At 43.8% G+C, this 23,936-nt stretch overlaps 1 long non-coding RNA gene across 1 annotated transcript in view; it reads left to right on the forward strand.

The window, feature by feature from the left end:
* Positions 1-1,277: 1,277 nt before the first annotated feature.
* LOC134547694 (uncharacterized) overlaps positions 1,278-23,936 on the forward strand; it is a 38,340-nt gene continuing 15,681 nt past the window's right edge. The window contains exon 1 of the long non-coding RNA XR_010079553.1: positions 1,278-1,338. This is a non-coding gene — a long non-coding RNA (uncharacterized LOC134547694). The remainder of the gene's footprint in view (positions 1,339-23,936) is intronic.

A 23,936-nucleotide genomic window follows, 5' to 3' on the forward strand; every position in this document is an offset into this window, starting at 1 on the left:
CCAATGAAATAGAATTTTTAAAAAATCAGGTATTGCCTCTATTACTTGAAAATCAGGAGTTCATTCCTCCTGTACAACATCATTACATTCAATATCAACAGCTCACCTGACCAGGCAGACACAGAAACAATTTTATTTCTAAAATTGCTCTGAAGTGGTCTGAAGTTATGCACAAATATAATACTTGACCCAAGAAAATACATGTTCAGCATGGTCTTTTCAAGCTTAGGTTAAATACCCTGAGCAAGTGTACAAAAATGCTCAATGGAATTATTACCACATTTGTTGGTCTATATTCCAGCATGGAATGCATGTAAATTTGTGTTGAGGATATACAATCAAAGTTGAAGGTCAGTCTAAGAGTAGTGACCATCTTTTAGAATTGTACTGGTTTCTGTAGCTGATAAGGAAACTCAGCCTTTGGATCAAGATGGAAGTGTAAATGAGGCAGTCATTTAGAGATCATCTTTAATAAGGTGTGTGCAAACACCTCTTCTCTATTAGCCCCTTTGGCACTTGTATATCTTAGCCAAAACCACAGCAGTACACATTATAATATTGCATCACTGCTGTTGACTGCTTTGCCACTATAAGAGACTGAAAATTGCTGGCTTAAGCATTGTTAATAAGGACTTCTGCCCATTATGGCAAAAATTGTATAAAGGAGCTGTGACCACCAAAACCCACCCTTCCCTGAATATGCCTCCTGGCTGGAACTGGACTGTGAGTTATGCCACCTAACAGAGACTCTATTGTCCAATTATCTCAGGCTGGGGAAAAGTAAACAAGGCTGAGGGAGAGGAATATACCCACAAAGCAAGCCAAACCCAGCACCTGTCCTGAGAATCAGTTCTGGCCAGGTTTGGGGTGAGGGAGGCCATAGCCCACAGACTCATTTGCTGAAGCCAGGTTTGCAGACATTCCCCTCAAACCACGGGGAGAGGAGGAGAGTTTTTGGGGTGTGGTGAACACCCATCTTCCCTTGCTGGCTTTTCTTACTGGTTGTAAAATCCTCCCACCCTGGGAAGCCACACGCACACAGGACATTCACAAGAGAGGCAGCTGAGGAGGGATCAGAAACCATCCGAGACCCCAAAGCAGCCCAGACTCATTCCTGAGGCCTTGTACCAGAGGACTGCTCAAACTGATGCAAAGGGATGCAACCAGTCCAGAGTCTATGGCAAGAGAGAGTGTCAAACTTCGCTGCCAGAGGAGGTACTGGGTGTTCCCAACTAGCCTGAACATGTATTAACCCACAGAGCTCTGTATTTTGTGGGACCATCACAACCAAGGAGACCAGGAGAGGATCAACAGGATGCCATCGGGATCCACGGAGTGGTGATATTTTCTACTTAGTCTTTCTGTCACTCTCTCTCCACCACACCCCCTCACCTTTTTCTATTTCTTTCTCTCTCTAGCCCTCTCCCTCACATTTACTGTTCAATGAAATCCATGCTATTGACTTCAGCATATGGTCTTGTTTGCACCTTAATTCAGGCAGAGGCATCTCTCTAGTAATTTTAGTAACAGCTGTAGAGGCAGACATCATAATTTTTATATTATACATAAAGTGCCTTGTAGGATATACTGCTTCATATTATATTTTTTTCCTGTATTCTGAAGAAATTCAATCTTAAGGATACAAAAAAAGGAGCTTATTTTTCACTGCTCCTTAAAAATACAATTAGTAAGTCATATATGCTTTCATTAGTTTAAAAGTCTGATGCTTTTTAGGATTTCTTAGAAAGTTTCAAAGAAAGTTTTTCAGAGAGAAAGATATTAAATGATCTGGAAAATCAGTGTGATCCTTTAAAGTGGCAAAGTCATGGATCAAAGAAAGACTTCAAAACAGCTTCAGAAGAACTTTGCAAAACTAGGTTCTGAGAATATACTGATAAAGTGAAGAGCATGAATACAGTTTTCAGTAATGCTTTTTGCCAGTACCATGATATACATTGGTTTGCTCATTTATTAACCACCTGATTTACAGAAAAGCCTTTGACATCACTTGATATTTTCTGTATTTTTCCCACATTTACAAGTCTACCAGCAGAAAAGTTCTATCAGTTTCATGAAGTCACAGAAAAAGGAATGACTGTATTTTGATAAAACTTTCACAATGGAAAATACACATAGGTAATGTGTTATTTCTTATCAATTAAATCTTTTATAATCCTTGAATTTGACATTGTCAGCAGTTATTTTAAGATCTACCAAGAAAGTTAGAAACAGTCTAAATTTAAATCCCCCAACCATGAAAATATTTGGAAAAGTAGCTCATTATTGCAACCTCCCCGATAGTTTCTCTGTCCTTTTTTTGTTATTGATGACCTGTTTCTGAAGAGTAAATCTACTGTTCTTGTCTTGCATGGGGTGTAATTTGTTTGCCAAATAAGCAGGTTTTAGTTTCTTCTGGTAAACTTAATTCCTCTAGAAGCTCTGCCATCAGTTTCTGCAGTAAGTGCTGTTTTAAAACAGACTAAAATGTCTCTACTATTTAAAACCAGAAATCTCATTAGATAGCAACACACCTTTATTACAGATGGCTCGGATGAAGACTAAAAAAAAAAGGATTTAGTCCACATGAAATTTTAGTCAACCCCTTCCAAACAGTAAATTCCAACATCCTACATTGGTAATGATGAGGTCAACAGTTCTTGTACTGTTACAGAAGGGAACAAAAGAAAGCAAGTTTCCTACAGTGCAGTACTCCATACCTATATATTTATATATTTATATACCTATATTTATATTTATATACCTATATATTTATATACCTATATATTTATAAAGGGATAGTTAAAATCACCTTGAGGGATTAACCTTCAGGATTGAAAAGCCTGCAACTACCATATCAGGTATTTATGGAGCATGTCTTTCAAGGAAAAGTCCCCTAACTTTTACATTCCAAAAATAGAGTAATTGGAATAATTCTCACTCACTGGAAGTGAAATGAAGTTACTTGAGATCTGTGGCACTGAAGTGGGTGAAATTCTACTGGAGTGCAGTTAGCTGATGCAGGAAAGATCAGTGTCAAATAAAACTTGCACAATATTTTCTATCCCAAATCCTCAGAAACATAGTGAAATGAAAGGTAAATTGAGTAAGACTTCTGGGAAGCATTTCTGGTCTTTCACTCCTTTCCACTACCAAGTTATTCTTTTCTCTGACAACATATTTTAAGAAAACATCATATTATTAGACAAAGTTAGTTTAAATTGAAAAGACAAAAAAACCAAAAGGTAGCTACAGAAATTGCAAGGTCTTATTTTGTTCTAAATAAAAAAATAGCAACATCATTGGATTTTCCAGGATCAGCTTCTCAGCTGAATAATGATTTTATACAGCTCTAGGCTGATAGCTTCCTGTTTACCCAAGATGAGGTCCTGATGCATAAAATCATGTTCCTTAGTATCAGGATAGGCCCTTCTTTTACTACAAGAAGGTTGTCCTTAAGGATGCTGAAGTAGTGGAGAAAGGAAATACACCCGTCCTTGAAGAAAAAAGAAGGAAATCTTTTACAGATCCAACCAAAATGTTTATTCAGTTCCTTCTACCTGCCAAAACGAAGCAGGAGCTATGTTCAATATCAAATACATCAATAAATTTCATCATTAAATAATTCATTCAAGTAATAGAAATCAGAAATTTTAACTTTTCCATTGGTAATCACTAAATCCTTTAGCTATTATGTCTCATTATAAAGGAAGAATTCCACCTACCTGCTAAAAAAGCAGTTAAAATTCAGAAGTGGTGTAGAGCTGAATATGTGAAAATATCTGAAATGACTGAAAAGAGGTATTTAGAATAGGAAGCACATATGATACATCAGTTTATTTGATTTCAAAATAAACAGTAACAAAAAATTCACATTGGCATTAGCTAACATTAGAAACATTCATAATTTTAACACTACATTCAATGTCAGGGCACAAAATTCAGTGATTTACCATAACAATATGAAGAATTGGAAGAAGGTAAATAAACTTTAAAAAAAATGTTATTCTTTTTTTCAGGATTTTAATTTAATTTTTCCTCCAGACATTTTACTTATTTTTGGTCAACAATATAAAAAAAAAATCAGTATTTACCAGGTCACTCTTAAACAAAATATTTGGATGATACTGGTATTTTGTGCTAAGCTCCTATTACAGGAAAGAACGTGGAATTTGGATACCTTTGGTACCTTGGCTACCAATTACCTCTAAAAAAAAATATTTTCTGGTGCCCAGTTCAGTGGAACCCTATTATCTTCTCCTCTCCCTATACACTCTCGTGAAGTCTCACAAAATAGTTTCCAACTTCCTGAATAAAACTGAAGAAGTGCATTTATAAATAAATCCTGACACTTTTGATCTCAGCATTGCCTTGCAGGAATATTGTCCTTCCCGCTGAAGTGGAAATGGAGCCTTAAAAATGCTGTTAAAAGTTCTTCATGTCATGGTTTATTCGGTTTTACCACTGTTGTGACAATGAGACAGAAGAAAGCATTTATTGTAATTTAATGAAGGAGAACGTTCTGAAAGTTTTGGTCAAAAATATCCTTTCACTCCTCTATTTACTATTCCATTTTTATTTGAAAATCTTTCACAATATAACAGAAATCTACACAATTCAGCCCTTTATTTTGTTAGTCTGCTTGCAGGTTAGAGCATTACCCAGAAAGCTCGTGATCTGAATTTTGTGATCTTTTCTGAATTACATGCTAAAATTATCATCCTGCTTCATTAGATAATGCACATGCTGAGATGTTGATACACCTACTGTCCACAGGAGCAGCTGCTCAGTGACAGCATTTTTTACTGGCAGAATAAAGACTTTTGGGACAAAGACACTCTCAACTGTGATGTGCCTCACTGTGGTGCCGTGGGACATCCAGGACAAAATTATTTTGATTGTGACTCTTGCAACAGTAGCTACAGAAAAGAGAGCAGGAATTGCAAGTATGGTAGTTATCATTGAAATTGGGTGTCATGATCAGTATATAAAGGGGATTGTCCTTATGCTGCTCCTAAAACATGGTTTGTCTGTGGTTTTCTTTGAAGTCAAGGTTTCCTTGAGCAACTGATGCTTTATTGAAAAGATTTTCAAGATTTAGCTAAGTAACTGATCTCAAATGAGTGCTATATTTTTAAGATACCATTATGGTTTTGAGAGTACTCATGCTAAGAAAGTTAATAAGAAATAAAAGTAAAGCAATGTTAGCTTATACAAATTAATACCATGTTAAAGCCTATATTCAACATTAAGGCCACCATGGCAGCAGATGGATCAAATTTTCAGCTGGTTTTAATCAGTAAAATTCTCTGGGTTCCAGTAGAGCTCTTCTGATTAAAAGCATCTGAGAATCTGGACCAATTATTTCCAGATAAATTATTCACAAAATAATGGGCAAAATTGCAAATAATTAATTTTATTAATACAGTCTGACCATCTATAGAGTTACTTGAGTAGGAGAAAACATTTCTGTGAAAAGAGTACTTGATAATTAATTGACAAAAAAAAAGTTGTCACTATCATTTATTCCATGTAAAAGGAAAACAAAATACTCTAATAAAGTGAGGATGATAACTGCAATATTTCTTATAGGATAATTAAAAAACATAGAAGTGAAATGCATGTATACAACTTGCTCTGAAATAGAAGAGTTATTGCTTAATTATCTTACAGTTACATGCCTATTAATGAGGCTAATATGAAACAGGGATCAGTTTGACTCCAAACATCCAAACAAAGTATTTCAGAAGAGAATGTGGGGCTAATCTTGACATACTGCAAATGATTTAACTATATGGCTGGATTTGAACCCATGCCTCTCAAAGACAGCCTGTTTATATCTGAAAATAGCAAGGAAAAAAAAGTAGAAGAAAATAAGTATCAGATACTTTAACTATTCCCGGGTTCCAAGAACAACACAGCACATTACTTCTAACATCAGGCCGAGTGTCAGCAGAGGAAATAAGCTAAAAGTTTGAAATTAATTAAACTTGCCATGTTTCCACTGCATCCTGGTTATGTCCCAAGTAAGTATAAACAAATTTAAATATATCGAATAAACATCTGGGCTGTTAATATTGTCATATATAATCAAATTAGAAAACAGTTGCTGAGGCTTAGTCAGCTTTCCCAGGTACTAGAAGCACTAGTATAAAAGTCTCAATTGTGCAAGCCAACACATGTTAGACATTACTTTATTGCAGAATTGCTCAACAAAGCAATTAAAGATTCTCTTAGAGAAAATTGCTACTAAAAGCAAAGACTTTAGTTTTCATAACTATCTCTGCTTCAGTTCCCATGCAATTTATTTTTGAGATTTCTTTAGCTTCTGTATGCATCAGTAACTCTGTTACTCTGGAAGACTCACAGAGCATTAGGCCCTGAAGTTTTTATTCAGTTAAATATTCAGACTTGACTTTAAAATAAAAGTCTCCTCGCTTCTACTAACATACTATTAGGGATGGGGGAGCCCCAGCATCAGCAGAATCAAGTATTTGTGTAATCTTCATACCTGAGAGTGATGAAAGTTATTGCTGTGCATGTCACTGGGTTCAGCTCTTCCCTTTGTCTGTCGTGTTCTGGCTCCAGGTCTGCTGTGTCTCCTACACAGCCAGCACAGGTCAGGCTGTAATTGTTAGCTTGTGCTACGTGTTAGCAAGGCTCTCATGTTCCTGGGAACCACAGTTGTAGACATAAAAAGTCTCAAGAAAGAGATTTGTCTCTTCCTTCCACTCATGGGCCTACATTTATAGTATCCTTTTATCAAACACTCTCTGTTAAATTACCAAGAAAAGGAAAACAGAAACATATTTCCTAGTCAAGCCACCTTGTAATTTTTTTCCTCCCCTAAAGAGCCTTCAAAGGTCTGCACTAACACACTGAGACATGAATACAAGTTCAGGACTTGGTCTCATGGAGAATTTTGAAAAACAGGAGAGGAATTTTGTTTTAAATTCGTTGTTACTTGCATTTCTTCTGTTTATAAATTTGCTATGTTTTTGCTTTAAATCTCAAAAAATATTTGGAAATATTTTTGTGGAGAGGAAAACATTGTTCTGCCAGTTCTCTTATTCTCATTTTGTTGTACTACAATAAGTGCAGCTAATTCTGACATTGGAAATAGAAAAGGGTAGCTAGTCTTACTTACTCTTACTTTTGTATCCTATCAAGTATTAAATACTAAAACTATGGTTGTCTGGAGGCCATGACACCATTCTGTGTGCTTTACAGCCACCCATGTACCTGGGAATAACTCATCTGATTTCAGCAGAATTACATTTGATCTTCATTGGTGCAAATAACATTGCAATCCTGGGTAGGATTAGGAAGGTGCTTATATGCTGCATGCACTTTCTGTCACTTTGGCATTACATAATTCTAAATCTCTTACAAATCACTTTCAGTTAAATAGGGAAAAAAAAATGCATTACTCTATTTCTGCCCTTCATCAAACTGAGAAGCAGCTCAGTGTTTTGGCTGCTGCTAAAATCAGAGCAACGAACTGCATATTGATTGCACTGAACATACCCCATGAAAATACCCCATGGCATTTAAGGTGGAATACAAGCACAACTCAAGGCATTCAAGGTCAAAGATGAGACCCAGGAATTTTAAACTCTTTGATACCAGAATTCTCACAGCATCTGTGTTTCCCCCAGAAAATTTAAAAGGTTAAACTTCTCTTCAGGTATTGAAATACCACCTTTAAATACAGTCTGGTAAACATAAACTAACAATGACTATCTAATGCACACACAGTCCATTTAATTTACAAACATGTTTGGAAGAGATGATAATGCCAACTTCTAGTATCTAGGTTCAGGGCTAAAACTTTCCTGGGGAGTCCAGAGAAGATGGGGACAGAAACTAACAGTTGTGCACAGAAAGATGCAAAATTTTCAATGTGAGAGGGGAGTAGCAAGAAGAAAACTGTATGTGCTGGTCTTCCTAATGTAGTAGTATATATCTGCTCACTTGCGAAAGGGGCACTGCTCTCCACAGAGTTGTTCATGCCTTTTGTCACTTTAAAAGTTGTTATATAGAATGTAGCTGAGATAAAACATTCTTACTAAAACACGCTTTTTCTAAGTGTGACTCTGTGTGTGTGTGTTGACTCCACTGCTCAGAGTTAAAGGTGGCAGAGCTGGGGCCTCTGAAAAGGAAAAGCATTTTTCTGCCATTTTTCTGTCTCTATATAGCTAGCAGCTCCTGAAACACAATTCTTTGCTTTCAAAGAGCAAATGTGATTTGACCAGGGAGACTGTGTTGTGTTTTCTCAGCTGTTTTGATTATTTCACACTTTTTTTGCTGCTAGTTCTGCCCAACTAGGGGAGCAGGGAGTCTGGCTCACAGCATTTCTTGGTGTGTTTCAGCAAATCAAATTGTTATGACCACTGCTGAAAAAGAGGCCTTAGGTGGTCAAGAATCTGTGATGACAGAAAAGGAAACATAAGATTCATGTCTTTAAAGTTTGGACTAGAAGTGACATTAGAGAACTGTTCCCAGGGCTTGTGAAGAAAGCTGGTCATGTGAAAACATCATGGTTATGTTTAATGCAGTCAAAATCTTTAAAATGGCTAGTTTTATACATCCAGAGTTGTCTTCATAGAAATTAAATCTGTATTCTTTTAGTATGACCTACAGCCCAAAATATCTATTGTAATATGCTTCTCTTTTTCATGACATGTGATATCATGATATTGTTGATATTGGTGTACTATGATTCTGAGGCATATAAGAATTCAGATATCAATATAGGCATACATTTGCATTTTCAATGTAAATGTAGTCTTTTTTGTTGGAAATTTTCCTGTTAACTTGATTTGTTTTCTAACTCACGTAGTCATTCTCTGTCACCATTTGATGTTTCCTCATTTGTGAGCAATTCACACAAATATTCCTCCGGTCCCTTTTTAACATATCCAAATGATTAATTAGGAAGCTCAGACACTCTGTGGGAAGTTGAAAAGACACTCTTAAGGTCATCTGGTCCTAATGACAATCTGCATTTCTTTCACCCCTAAACTGGTTGCAAATGCCTTACACGTGTTTGTCATAAAGTCAAATCTGCTGTTTGCATGAGAAAGTAGAAGTTGGTGCTGTTTCACACCTGTTGTTATTCTTGTTCAGTAAGAAAAACTATGTATGAAATACATTACTGTAATTGCCGAATTATTTGCAGAAGAATTTTTTTTTCTCCCAGGCAAGACTTCTAACATCACCCTTAAGCTTTTGTGGACCTCAGTCCTTAACAACATAAAAAGTTTGTGAGGAACCAGAACCAGAAAGAGAGAATACATGAATTTTGTGAAAGCAGCAAAAGAAAAAAAATTAAAACATCAAGCTACAGCAAGTACCAGAGACTGCAGGTTGACTCATGTAGATCTCATATACATATAGTAAGAAATAATACCAGGAGGAAACTGAATGGACTGATTAAATGAAAGTCATACTTGATGAATATTTCTGATGGCATTGGAATAAGGCAGCAGAAGTCAAGTAGTACACAGCATGGATCTTCGTTTTTGAAAGACTTCCTATACAGCATAAACAGTACACACAAATCTGATTTCAGAACCTCTCTGCTGAGGTAATAATGTGCAGCTGCCAAAAACAGACTGCTAATTATTTTTTTTAATGGCTCTAGTTGGAAAAAAATAATAATGCAGAAAGGTATATAGGATCATCACTACCATTTATGCACATCACTTCTGTATTTGAAATTCAGGAGGCTAAGAAATTAATCATCTAAGTGAGTGGATGTTGGCTCAGGAGTTTACCTTAGTTGGGGTAAAACTCAGCATCTGGTGACTGAGGGTCACATGAACATATCCCATTGTTTCAGCATGCAAATTTGGACTGTAGCTGTTTAATTTATAGGAAAAAAAATTCTATGTTAATTGAACAAAAAGTAATGTAAAAATTTCCAGCATCAATGTTATAATAAGATCAGCATGGTGTAGAATTCAGGTAGCCTGGTCCATCTTCAAACATGTACTTTAATCTTATAAGCTTTTATTTCAGCAAATTCATTCATCTGTTGGCTTATCTAAAACTGTGCTGCAATGTCTGTACATTCCTAGGCATATGAGTTTGACTAAAATGAACACAATGGCATGGCCTGGACTCCCAGGAACAAAGAGAACAAGATGGCATAGAACCCCTCCCCAAACCCTCACCAAAATGGTGGCCTCCATGGAAGACCACGCGGTCCAGGGGACAAAGGCAAAACAGCGGATCTCCAGTCATGGGGTGGAGAGAGAGTCACAAATAAAGGAAGGCAGCAACCAAACTTCCACAATAACAAAACCCCCTCTTCCTCCAAACAACAACCAACAAGGAGCAAGTACAAAAGCAAAGGAAATCTGGAGTCCAAACCCAGTCAATTGCTACCAAGATGTTCGCTCCATGCTGCCCGGCAGGGTCTCTCCCAGTGGCAGTGGCTCTGAACCCTTAGTGTCAATTTCTGTGCTACTTTTCGGCCCACTGTACCCAGCTGGTGTCACCCTGCAGTTCTGAGTCATCACCACCTTGTGGGGCGAGGCGGGGAGAAGCAGCTCCACGGGGCACCAAACACAGCAGCCCTGACACCACCACTCTCGGCTGGTGCCTGCTGACAAGTATTTGTGAAACAGTTTAGGATTGTGAAATGCAATTTCTTGGAGGCCTGTACCATGGAAGGCATTTAGAGAGAAAGAAAAGGCTTCTTTCTGTCTTGGGCTACCTTTGCTTAGAGAAGCAACTCTCTTAACAGCCCTGCAAGAATGAAAAGAAAGCCCTCCTTGAGTGTTCCTGACTCTAAGAGGAATCCCAACATCCCCCACCTCTTCAAAACCAGGACAAGAAACGCCAATTCTGGTTTAAGCCCCTGGAGCTTAAAGGGACAGTAAGAATCTTGGGCAGATCGGCACATGAAAGATACGGACTACAAAATACATTTTTGGGTTACCAGGAAACTATTTGAGAAGCTTCCTACAAAACTGACCAAACAAAGTAATTTTTTTGTTGCTGAAAGTTAGCCATCAAGAACAACCCCATATATGACAGAAAAGTCAACCCCACAGTCTGATGAGAAAATTCAGAGATGCATCTCTTGAACTTGCATGTAATCACAACCTTTGATCATAAGTCTTCTTGTGTTCTTTGGTATTCCTTTCAAGGTTCCTTGATGCTGTAAGAAACATTTGCAAGCAACTACACAGTGCATTGGGGAATATGCTTTTACTTAGAGTACTGAAAATTTAAAGAAAAGATGTCGCGGCGGTGTCTGCTGTTTCCCGTCTGCCTAGCCTGGCTTGCTCTACACCGCCGGCAACACAGACTTTGGGAGGCGAGCTGGCAGTATGGTGGAGCCAGCCCTGCCCCTGTGGGTTCTTGGCCTCGAGAGGCAATGCAGACCCGATGGCTTGCCACAACAAGGAAGGAGGAGACAGAGAGGCTCTCTCGGGAGGAACACACAGTGAGGTTTATTTCCACCCTGGGTTCTCCCCGGAGAGAGACCCAGAGCCAGGGATGCACAGGGGTTTTAAGGGACAGAGCATGGGAGGAGCAATGGGGGTGGCCAGACGCAGCTAGCCAATCCAAGTCAGTAACCAAGACAGAAAAGGGGCAGGGACATGCAGTAGAGCCAATCAGGGAGGAAAGGGAGGAGAACATTTCTGGCGGGAAGGCTGAGGGACACTTAACAGCAAAAGCTAAAAATAGCTTGGGGTGCAGGGACTGTGAGGGAAGGCTTGCATAACAATTAGGGGGGAAGGGGTACATAAAACTGAACCATACAGAGAACTCATAGAGAAATAAATCATGAATCCCAACATCTCCCCCTTTTTTAGTTTTTAAAGTTCATTGCACTGCTGGCAATCACAGTCCGCGCAAATGCTTTGGCCCTCAGCATAGTCTTCCTCTTCATCGACTTGAAGGTTCATTGATGTGGAGGCCATAGCGATGCGCACAGAGGGAGTGCCAGAACTGGAAGACAGCTTCAAAAGCATACGCTTAAGAATGCCAAATAAAATGAGGGCAACTAAAATGACAAAGAAAATCATTAGAACCGATTTAAGAATCGATCCAACCCAGCCAGAAATGCCCCAACCTTGGAATAGGTTGGAGAGCCAGTCATCTGTCTCCTGCTGTATCTTGCCCACTTGCTCTTGCATTTGTTGGATTAGAGATCTTGTGCTTACTGCCCGCGTCGAGAGATTAAAACAACATAGACCCTCAAACTCCTCGCACGTATGACCGTGCAAGAGGAGGAGGTAGTCTATGGCCGCCCGATTTTGTAGGGTGGCTTGTCTAGTTATTTCCTCATCTCGTAGGAGGTTTGATAGGGCCTGGGATGTAAGATTTGCTTGTTTAGCAACCCAACACTCTAAGTGTCCGAGTTCGCCCAGGGCCTTGGCTATGGAGACCCATGGCGCGAAGATTGTGACTGCGATTCCTTTGGACTTTGACCAATGGATAATTTCTGTGTCGCAGTCAGGGTCCAAATCTTTAACCGCACGTTTTTGGTGTCCGGGATTTTGTGCACCATTTTCCTTTTCCTTCAGATTCATAATTTGCGTCTTGTTGGGTGTAAACAGCCCCAGTTTTCCCAAGGTGCACGGACCTCCTAGAAGGCGAGAGGGGATGCCTGCCCAGGCCCGATCGCCGCAGATGAGAAACATTCCAGCAGGCAGCTCGCGTGGCTGACTCATGGAAGTTATCGGGGTCGATATCTTGGCGAGCCTGTCGCACCAAGATTCCTCCTGGTGAGAGGTGCCAGACAGCACAACCCTGCTGGAAGGGAGAGAGGAAGACACCGGCGGGTGGTCGAACCTAACACAAACCTGAGCCTTGGAGGAGCCCAAGAGCTCAAGCTCGGGAGGCTCGGCCGGCAAGACCTTAAGGTCGCTCAGAAACCTCTTCCACCCCACCAGCGGATTGGCGTCTAGGTCGCCACTTTTGGTCACCACGGAATGCGTTCCATCCGCTTGGCGATACGATTGATTGATGGCCTGGAAGAGTGCTCTAGGCATCTCAGCAGCTGTGAAAGGGATCCCCACTAGACATGTCGACATCGGGTCAGAAGCACTGGCCTGGTTGAGGCAGATATGATCCTGCCCCATGGCCTTTGCAAGAGTTGCCCAAACATTGGACTTGGGCTGTGGGACGATCCAGCCGTGTCCGGTGTTCGCGACACAAGAGAGCAGGAAGAGAAGATGGAGGCTCCTCCTGGGGCAATTTTCCACGCAGATGACCAGCCTGCGGGTTCCTTTCCTGATGGCTTTGACTGCAAGGGGGATAACTGCAATGATAAACAAGACGATCAGGCACCATCGGACCAAGGGTTGCGCCCAGCCCGGCACCCCCCAGCGCCCGAGGACGTCGTCCACCCAGTTGCTCATCGTCGTCGGTAGCTCCCGCAATGCGATCCACGCTTTATCAACGGCGATGAGGCACAGCGCCACGAGGGTGGTCAGGAGGCTTCGCATCCTGAGGCCGAAGGTGATGACCTGAAATAAAACTGTGGGGGAAGGTTACTAACTTGGATTAAACAGAAAATCTGGAAGGATGGGTTCACCAGGGTAGGAACATCGCGAGGGGATCTCCCGGATCTCCTCCAGGGGGTCAGCAAACGACACTTTGCGCTTGTGGCGCAAAGCTGCAGATTCAACTTGCGGAGCTTCTTGAAGCTGCCCCGCGTCTTCCACCGGACCCTGCTCTTTCTTCCGTGACCTGGCTGTGAAAGGCTTGACCCACTTGGAGGGAACCCATCTGGCCCCAGAGGGCGTGAGAACGCAGGCGTACCCGCGCCCCCATGTCATGAGATCATAGGGTCCCTCCACCTGACCTGTCTCTGGTGACTTCACCATTACCGGAGGCTTCTTTCCAGGCTGGTATTCCTCATGCATGTTAAAATGCTTCACAACCGGCGGATTAAAATTTTCAAAGGTGCAATTTAGAAAATTTAGAGTATAAAGTGCTCTAGCCAATCGGATTACTGGAGTTTCGTTTTTGAGCATCCTCGTCTGTTGGTCAAGGACTCTTTTGAGATTTTGGTGAGTCCTCTCCACAATTGCCTGCCCTGTGGGAGAGTGGAGGATGCCTGTTTTGTGCTCCACTCCCCATTGCTGGAGGAAAGCTGCAAATTCCTTGGAGGCGTAGGCTGGGCCATTATCAGTTTTGAGGCCCTTAGGAATGCCCATAAAAGAGAAAGCCTGGATCAGATGACTGATCGCGTGGGCCGCTCTCTCTCCTGCGTGGGCGGACGCATACACAAGGCCAGAGAAAGTGTCCACGGAGACACGGACGAATTTCAGCTTTCCGAATGCCACCACATGGGTGACATCCGTTTGCCAAAGCTCACAGGCACTCAATCCACGAGGGTTAACCCCAGCATGGAGAGTGGGGACTGAATGGGATGAGCAGGATGGACACGACGCCACAATCGCCCTAGCCTGTTGGCGGGAGAGGTGAAACCTCCTCACCAGACTCGGAGCGTTCTGGTGGTGGAGCGAATGGCTGATTTGTGCCTGTTTAAAAACCTCAGGCAATGGGGCCACAGCGGCAGGAGCAGCGAGAGCATCTGCCCTCCTGTTCCCCTCCGCGATGAACCCTGGCAAATCGGTGTGCGACCTACAATGCATCACGTAAAAAGGATGCTCTCGGTGGGAGACGAGCTTGACCAGCTTCGAGAGCAGCTCATAAAGAGCTTTGTTGGACACCTCCTGCAAAACAGCCTGATCAGCTCTGGAGACCACCCCCGCGACATAAGCGGAGTCGGTAACTAAATTGAGAGGTACGCGGAACCTTTCGAACACTCTCACGACAGCGGCCAACTCAGCAATTTGAGGGGAACCCTCAACCGTCTTGATATCTGCCTCCCACTGCTGAGTTTTGGGGTCCACCCAAGTCATCACTGACTTGTGCGAACTCCCGGACGCGTCAGTGAAAACTGTGAGAGCCTCGAGCGGTTTCCTGCTCCGTACGCTCCTTATCGCCAATGTGAAGTTAACTTCCGAATTAAATAATTTGTGGGCCGGCCTGTGAATCGAAATTTGGCCCGTAAAGGAATCCAGAGCGAATTGAAGCGCTTCATTTTCCTGAAGCAGGTGCTCCAACATTGGTTTTGTCATCTGGCCTGTTGACAACCCAATTGGCATGTGAATGCATTGGAAATCGCATCCGGCCAATTCCCTCATCCGCAATCTCGCTTTGCGGATGAGTTCAGCCATCAGCTCCTGTGGCTGTGTCATCCTCTTGGGTCTGTGATGGCTGAGGAAGACCCACTCTATGATCAAGAGAGGATCGTTCCTGCCTCGACCCTTCTCGCGTGTGTGTGTGCGAGTGTCCCATTGAAAAATCACACCGTGAAGGTGTGGGAGCTTACCCAGGATGACAAACTTGAAGGGAAGCTCTGGGTCACAGCGGTGAGCCTGGCGCGATGTCATGGCGCGCTGAACCTTCTCTAACGCTGTGCACGCCTCCGGGGTAAGGTTCCTGGGAGAACTCAGCTCCTCCCCCCCTTTCAATAAATTGAAAAGAGGAGCAAGGTCCTCCGTAGAGAGACCTAACCAGGGTCTTACCCAATTCAATGCTCCACACAGCGAATGGACATCCGCAAGGGTCCGGACTTTGGTCCGAATCTCCAATTTTTGCGGCACAATGGTCCGCCTGGTGATCTCCAAGCCTAAGTACCTCCAAGGCGGCATCTTCTGAATCTTGTCATGTTGCAGCTCGAACCCTGCAGCAACTAACGAACCCGTTACACGAGCAAGCAGTTGTGAAAGCTCATGATCAGTTGGGGCGCAAATGAGGATGTCATCCATGTAGTGATAGATGACAGCCCCCTCCGATGCTGCACGCACAGGGGCCAGCAAGGAAGCGACGTACTGTTGGCACATCACTGGAGAGTTTTTCATTCCCTGGGGGAGTACTGTCCAGTGGTACCTCTTCCTTGGGGCATCTCGGTTAATGGTAGGGACCGAGAAAGCAAAACGCGGTGCATCGTCAGGATGCAGAGGAATTTGAAAGAAGGCATCTTTAATGTCGATGATGGCCAGATTCCAATCTCGGGGGAGCATGGTTGGGGAAGGCATCCCTGGTTGAAGAGACCCAACGTCCTGGATGACGTTATTAATTTGGCGGAAGTCGTGAAGGAGACGCCAACGTTTGCCATCCGCTTTGCGAATGACAAAGACCGGGGAGTTCCACGGTGACGTGGACTCCACGATGTGGCCTTTATCTAATTGCTCCTTCACGAGCTCCTCCAGCGCCTGTAATTTGTCTTTGGAAAGCGGCCATTGATCAACCCAGACTGGTGTATCTGTTGTCCAATTGAGCTTCTGGGTTGGGCGCTGTGCAACAGCCGCCGCCCCAAAGTGTGAGGGGTCGGGAATGTCAATTGTGGCCCCCCACTGGGCCATCATGTCTCTCCCAATCAAGGGATCCTCGTAGTCCAAAACAAAGGGACGTACAGAAGCCAATTGTCCCTTTGGCCCCGTAATTTGCACCATGCTCTGGGAACGTCTTGCCAATTGAATGCCTCCTACACCCTGGACTTGCACAGGCGCGTTTTCCAATGCCCAATGTGACGGCCAATCCTTGATAGGAATGATGGTCACATCCGCCCCTGTGTCAAAAACCAATCCCTTGTCTACCGATTCATTCCCTAGTGTGATGGTGCAAGGGATGACGATCTTTTGCCTAGGAGTGATGGCGTGGACAGAGTTGACCTTGACAGGTGCATCACAGAGTGTGATTGCCTGAGCAATCACTGTCCCTCTAGGCAGGTAGATGGGAGGAGTCGTGCAGCACACCCAGAGACCGATGGCACCAGAGATGTTAGGGAACATAACTGGATAGACCTCAATCTCAGGCGGAGTAAATTTGCAATCACCAACGATGATGAACTTACCAACCCGAAGTGTCTCGGCGTCGGTGTGCGTCGTGTCGACGTTGATGAATGACCAGCTGGAACCGGTGAGGTGAAGTCCTTTGGTCAAGTGCAACCTGCAGGAATGATGGAGACAGGTAGTGGGTGAACTGAGTTCAGCCCTAACACAGCCTTGAGGTAGAAGTGTCACGTCCGATGAAGTGTCATTTGCAATTTGACCCCCCTGGTTCCCGGCTGATGTGATGCCGGTGAATTGGTCCGCCCGATTGGGGTCCACACGTTGGACGGACCCACGCTCTCCCTCTAGTTTTTTTGTTGGATGCCCCCCCGTTGCAACTTGGGAGTTGCCGGCCTTGTTTTGTTGGGGCACTCATTTGCCCAGTGTCCCGGTTGTTTGCAGACGTGGCAGAACCCGGGTTTTCCACCACGGCTGCTGGTGAAGGATGGCTTGCGGCGAGGCGGCACTGCTGGTTTCTGGGAAGGCGTCCTCGCGTCTGCAACCTTGGGTCTGACAGGGCCTGTGGGTTGCTGAGGTCTGGACATAGGCTGGGAATGCGGCTTCAGCAGATACGGGACTTTGGCGTCGCAGACCTGGAGCATGGCGGCGAGTGTCCTCGGAGGATCTAAAGGAAGACTTAAAATTGCTTGATGACAAACATCGTTAGCATTGATGAATGCCAGTTCAAGGAGGACATGCTCGCGCGCGGACACAGTTTTGACTTGAATTTCCACAGCCCTCGTCAATTTGTCCAGGAAATCCACATAGGATTCCTGGGGACCCTGCCTAATGTGCGTAAAAGGGGGAAGCTTGGCATGGGGTTGCAGAGCGAAGAAAGCAGTGCATGCAAGGTCCTTGATCACCTGGAGGACGGGGACTGGGATGAGTGAGGCCTGGGCCTGAGGGGTGGAGAACTGGAGCTCTCCAAAGAGGAGGGAGAGGGAAATGGGATTGCCCTGAGTGTCCGTTGCTGTGCTTTCGTCACTCAACAGCGTGGGAATCCTGTCCTTAAGCAGCTGCCGGAAGGCTGTCTCCCAGAGCTTGAACTCTGAAAGGCCCATGAGGCAAGCAAACAGCTGCTTAAGGTCAAAGGGAACCACTGTTGATGAGGAAAGCTCAGCCTGAAGGAGACCCCTGAAGTATGGGCTGTCCCTTGAATAATCCTTGTGCGCCTTACACAATTCCCGAATTACACTTTGGCCTATTGGAAACCAATGAGATTTTGGGGTGTCACTACCGCGTTGCCGACGGTAAGTGACTGGCGCAACTGACAGACCCACTTCAGGATCCCAATCACTGTCATCTTCCGGTGGGGTACCGTGGGAACCGGAAGAGAGAGCGTGGGAATCGGGAAACCAAGATGGCCTCCTTCCGGGGCAGGGCAATGGGCGGGACGACTCCACCTCCGGGGTGGGTCGATGGGAGGGACGGGAGGGTGGGAACCTCTCCGAGGTGGGTGGGGTTTGGGACAGGAAGGGGTTTGTCGGGGAAATGGGAGGGTGGGTGGGACGAAAAGGATTTCGGGAAGAAGAAGGGATGGGGGATGGGGATGGTGACCACGAGGCTGAGTGGCCGCCATTTTCTACACCACATCCGCCATCTTGTGCGGACTGTGGCGCAGTTAAATTAAACTTAACTCTGGGATGAGGGGATGAGGGAAAGCGGGTACGGGTTGAGCCTTCGCCTGCCTGGCCAGGGCAGTCCGAAGGATCCTCAGCAGTCTGGCCATGACTACTGAGGCTGGGGGAACGGGAATTCTGCAGAGAGGCAGAGCTCGGGGATTTTTTCACCCCAACTTTCCTTAGAATTCCCTTGGGGGAACAACTGGGCTTAGGACTAGGGGAAGGGGAAGAAGGGGCAGACTGCCTGGTAGATGGATTGGCAAGGAGATCTTTATTTTTCAAAGCAGTTTTTAACTGCAAGACCAAATAAGAAAATTTCTGCGCCTCTTTTCCTCGGGACCGGCCGAATTGTGCAATTTTCTCTTCCACTGTCCCCCAAAATCGGAGACAATGGATCTTGTCCCGGGAAACCTCCTGAAATTCCTTGCCGATCCATCTGATCAGCCTCTTCAGGCAAGTCTTAGAAAATCGCGCCCCACTTGCTTCCAGCAAGGCGACGCAAACTGAAAAATTTTCTCTGTCTGCTGCCGACAGGGAAGCACCCATTTTCCCAACAACGAGGTGTTAAATGGCAGCTTTCTCCCTGAGATCAGTATAACTCAAAAACCACACAAAAACGACAAGCACCGCAAACTTAAAACCCGCAAAAACACACTCACTATAGCTGCAAAAGCCACACACAACACGGGGTGCGATGCAAAACTAAAATCTCGCTGTCAGTAAAACCCACAGCAGCCGACACACTGACAGCCCTGCGTGCCGCCCTCTCACGGCCACGCACACTCTTCAACACAAAAACTGCCAACAGAACAAAATCAAAACTCCAGAGCCAACCAACCGAGGGCGAGGGACCCAAAAATCCTACCCCCCGGGACCACGTGGTCACGTCCACAGCCTTATGGGCTGTTATATGTACAATTCAGGTCCTGCCAAATGGCACCTGCTCTCCCCGCAGCCTAGGGAGGCACAAAATTTCCACTTACCAGTCCTCAGACCGGAATCTCGGCTCCTGGAGGGGGTGCAGAACTGTCTCAGGGAGATCCTCCTTCTGCGAGGACCGACGCTGGAGTGCAGCAGCCGCCGGTTACCCTCACAATCCTCCGGGAGCGCCTCCCCAAAGGGACTGCTCACCAGGAGGTACTGGAACGTCCAAGGATCTTCTTTGCAGCACCCGACCTGGTCTTGGGTGCTGCCAATCCACTTCTGCAGGGTCTTGACGCCTCTTCAAGGCCCCGCAGTGGGCGCCACCAAATGTCGCGGCGGTGTCTGCTGTTTCCCGTCTGCCTAGCCTGGCTTGCTCTACACCGCCGGCAACACAGACTTTGGGAGGCGAGCTGGCAGTATGGTGGAGCCAGCCCTGCCCCTGTGGGTTCTTGGCCTCGAGAGGCAATGCAGACCCGATGGCTTGCCACAACAAGGAAGGAGGAGACAGAGAGGCTCTCTCGGGAGGAACACACAGTGAGGTTTATTTCCACCCTGGGTTCTCCCCGGAGAGAGACCCAGAGCCAGGGATGCACAGGGGTTTTAAGGGACAGAGCATGGGAGGAGCAATGGGGGTGGCTAGACGCAGCTAGCCAATCCAAGTCAGTAACCAAGACAGAAAAGGGGCAGGGACATGCAGTAGAGCCAATCAGGGAGGAAAGGGAGGAGAACATTTCTGGCGGGAAGGCTGAGGGACACTTAACAGCAAAAGCTAAAAATAGCTTGGGGTGCAGGGACTGTGAGGGAAGGCTTGCATAACAATTAGGGGGGAAGGGGTACATAAAACTGAACCATACAGAGAACTCATAGAGAAATAAATCATGAATCCCAACAAAAAGATATCAACATTCCTAAGAAATTATCAGCACATTCCATCCTGGCATGGTTTAACCCTAGACTGCAACTAAGCCCTACACAGCTGTTCACTCACTCCACCGCTGAGGAATAGGAAAGAGAATTGGAAGAGTAAAAGTGATAAAACTCATGGGTAGACACAAAGACAGTTTGACAATTGACATCAAATAATAATAAGTAATAGAAACAACAACAAAACTACTACTAGAACTGCTATTATAACAAATAGGAATAAAATCCAAGAAAAGCAGGTGATACAAATGAAAACAATTTCTCAGGATTAACCAATCTATGCCAATTAAGTCCCTGAGCAGGTCATCCCCCCACCAACCTTTTCCACTCATTTTACTGCAGGGCTAATTTGTCACATGGTGTGGGATATCCCTATGGTCAGTTGGGATCAGTTGTCCCAGCAGTGTCCCCTCCCAGCTCCTTGTGCACCACCACCCCATTGTTGGGGTGAGGTAAGAAGCAGAAAAGGGCCTTGATGCTATGTGAACACTGCTCAGCAATAACAAAAACATTGCTGATTATCAACAGGTTGTGCTGTTATCAGCACAAATCCAAAACGCAGCTGCATACCTATTGTGAAAGAAAGCAGTTCCATCTCAGCCAAAATCAGCACATCCATATGTGGCTTTTGGCCCCTTTTCCATTGCTCCTGTAGAAGCTATGCTGCCCACTGGAAATGTAGTGGGCAAAGGCTTGGGACCAGTGTGTGCTTTTCAGTTCCACTGACTAATTGATTCATCCAAAAATGAGACACCAGGGCTTGAGGCCTTTCTCTGTCTGTGAGTCAGCTCTCCTCTCCCAGCAGACAGCTGGGATCAGATAGTGGGTGATCAGAAATACCAGAAGAAAACCTGCAGAATTTGGACAACCACACATTAGCAAACCTAGGGTCCTCAGGGAGAGCGTGATTAGTACTGCAATAAGATGAATATTAAGCTGTTCCTAGCATCTTCCAGTGAAAAAGGTGCTAGGAAGAACACTTGTCTTTTGATTTGGGAATACTTGTGCAAAAGGCAGTGACGGTCAGACCTAGTTCCTGAGAATTACAATTTTTTATTCTTTAGCTGCAATGATTTCTGCAGAGATCCAGAGTGAAGCTGCAGAGATCAGCTTCAGCACAGGGGGTAGGGAAAGTGCTCAAGCACTGCAGTCTGGTTTGGTACAACCAAGACATGCTGCCACAGGAATTTCAGCCTTGGAGGTTTGGAAAACAGGTAGCCTAAGATCCAGATCACCCAAATTCTGACTGTCCTAGCATGTCATCACCCCGAAGTCATTGTCACCAGTGTCTTCTAGGAGACTGAATACATGCATCAATAAAGATCCCTTTGGGGACAGCCCTGGCATCTATTTTGTGACTCCTTAATAGCCCTGATGTCCCTTGTCAGACAAATTGTTGGTGCACAAAAACTGTAGACATCAAAAGATACTAAGGGAGGTAGTCATGGAGTGTTCATTTTATTGCTTTGTTAAAAGTCAGCATTTAAAACATGCCTAAGGCATTTCTGTTCTTTGAGTCTTGCTTCAAAAGATGGTAAAAATATAAGTCAAAGAAATACATACTTAAGACTGAAAAGACTTTGGAGGGAAGTTAAAATTGTGTTTCTAGTCAGTTTTCCTCATAATCGTATATCTCTGACATTTCTTTAATTTATCCTTTCATGATATATATTGACAGCTATGTGGTGATTTTATTCTGTTCTTTATTACTCAATTGGCAAAATCTGTGAACTGAGCTAAATAATTTAGTAATCTTACATTTTAAACCAAGAGATGTTAAAAGGACCAGTGCAGCCAGGGATTTCTTCAATTATTTAATTCACCTACCTGAAAATATGATACAGCCAAGCAACAGGGCCACCATTTGAACACTCATCTAAATTATATCTGTTTACTTAAAGTGTTTTGCCACAAAGCAGTACTAAAAGCAGTATGGTTCTGATTAAAACAACAACTTTTATCCTGGCAATCCTCCTCCTCTCCAAACGTACTTCAATTATTTATTGAAGGGCTTTTCTCATGAGGTAAAAATATAATAATAAGGTTAGTTGTATTTTCCCTTTGTCTCCCATATTTTCACCACTGATACTAAATAATGTAATTTCTGCAAGCATCATAATTTTTAAAAATCAGTGCTCGGCAGGGATTCAATCCAGCCCTAAATCTGGAGAGCATTGCAGCCTCAAAAGCTGTCAAAACACAAGTGAACAGATTCAGTATTAGAATTTTTGGCTGGTGCACAACTGTCTATTTTCATCCTGTGATCTTCATATTCCTACTCCCCTTCCCCTAACAATGGTTGGCACTGTAGACATGTCTTTATTGTGACTTAGTGGTTTTGTGGATGGTTTTGACAAGCACTGCCAGCTTAAGTACTCTTTATATGAGTTATAGCAACAAATAAAAGGCCTGAGGTAACCTTTCCCCCTCTCCAGAGTTTATTATACAGTGTTTTGGTGCAGACAGCATTAATACTTTTAATTTTACCATCTTTTATCATCTTTATCATTTTTTTTTCATCTTTTTATTGTGGTGCTGTTAACATTTTAGGAAAGATTGGTTTATCTAGTTGCAATATCTACAGACCTTACATCATAATGTCAGAGCCCATGTATGGTCCCCAGAAGTTGAAGCAGTTATTTGCACACCCATTTGTTTGCCAGAGGTGAGCACACGACTGGGATTTGGCACCCTCAGTGTGGAGTTTGCAGATGGTTGGTTCCCCTGTGGAATTTTCAAGCCTCTGAAGGAGGGGTCAGCTCACTTCCAACCTACTTCTGCCATTTGAGCCCTTCACCTCTGTGCCTCTCCTGATGAAACTGTCTAATCCAAGAAGAAAATTGCAGGAGTTGCAGACACAGAAGATCAAAGGAGGAGCATGTGGCACAATCTAATGAAGAATACATCTGGCGAAAGGATAGGGAGCATGGGTACTGCTCCCTGCCACAAAAATATTTCAGAAGATCTTTTTTTCACCTGAAATGCAAAGGCATTCCTTGAACTAGGACCCAAAATCTGGGCATTCTGGTAGCAATTTCTAGCCACTAAACCACAAAAGCCTTTGTGTTTATGTTTGCCGTCCTTTGGTCTCTTGTCTTTAAGACATGGAAGGAACATCTTTATCATGTGAAAGTTAGAAGATGGAAGCTTTTTCTTCACCTCTGGTGTCCTTTGATTATTTTTCTGTAAGAACTCGCCACCTCCCAGGCCCACCTAAGTGCAAGTGCAAACAGCAATAGTCTCAGCAAGTGGAACAGTCCCAAGAATGTTGAGAAATGTGTTTGCTCTGCACCTATGGTAATCCAAGAAAGTTAGGAAAAAACAAAAATTGAACATGTTCAGCACTACAGAGCTGCTCATATTTCACAGAATTCTTTTTCTTTAGTTTAAAAATACTTTAGGATATTTTATTGACTCTTTTTTTCCTTTAACAGAAACAGCAATGACAAAACTTCAGCAAATAATAATCAATTTATATTTTTTTAAAAAACCAAGGCAATGGTGTGCAGATCTGCAATATATGATTTGTATTTGTAATATATTTATGGCATATAATAGGTTAGTAATAGATTAATGTATTTCAGATCTATGAAGAAGT

The sequence above is a fragment of the Prinia subflava genome, chromosome 2, assembly GCF_021018805.1.
Source record: "Prinia subflava isolate CZ2003 ecotype Zambia chromosome 2, Cam_Psub_1.2, whole genome shotgun sequence".
NCBI lineage: Eukaryota > Metazoa > Chordata > Aves > Passeriformes > Cisticolidae > Prinia > Prinia subflava.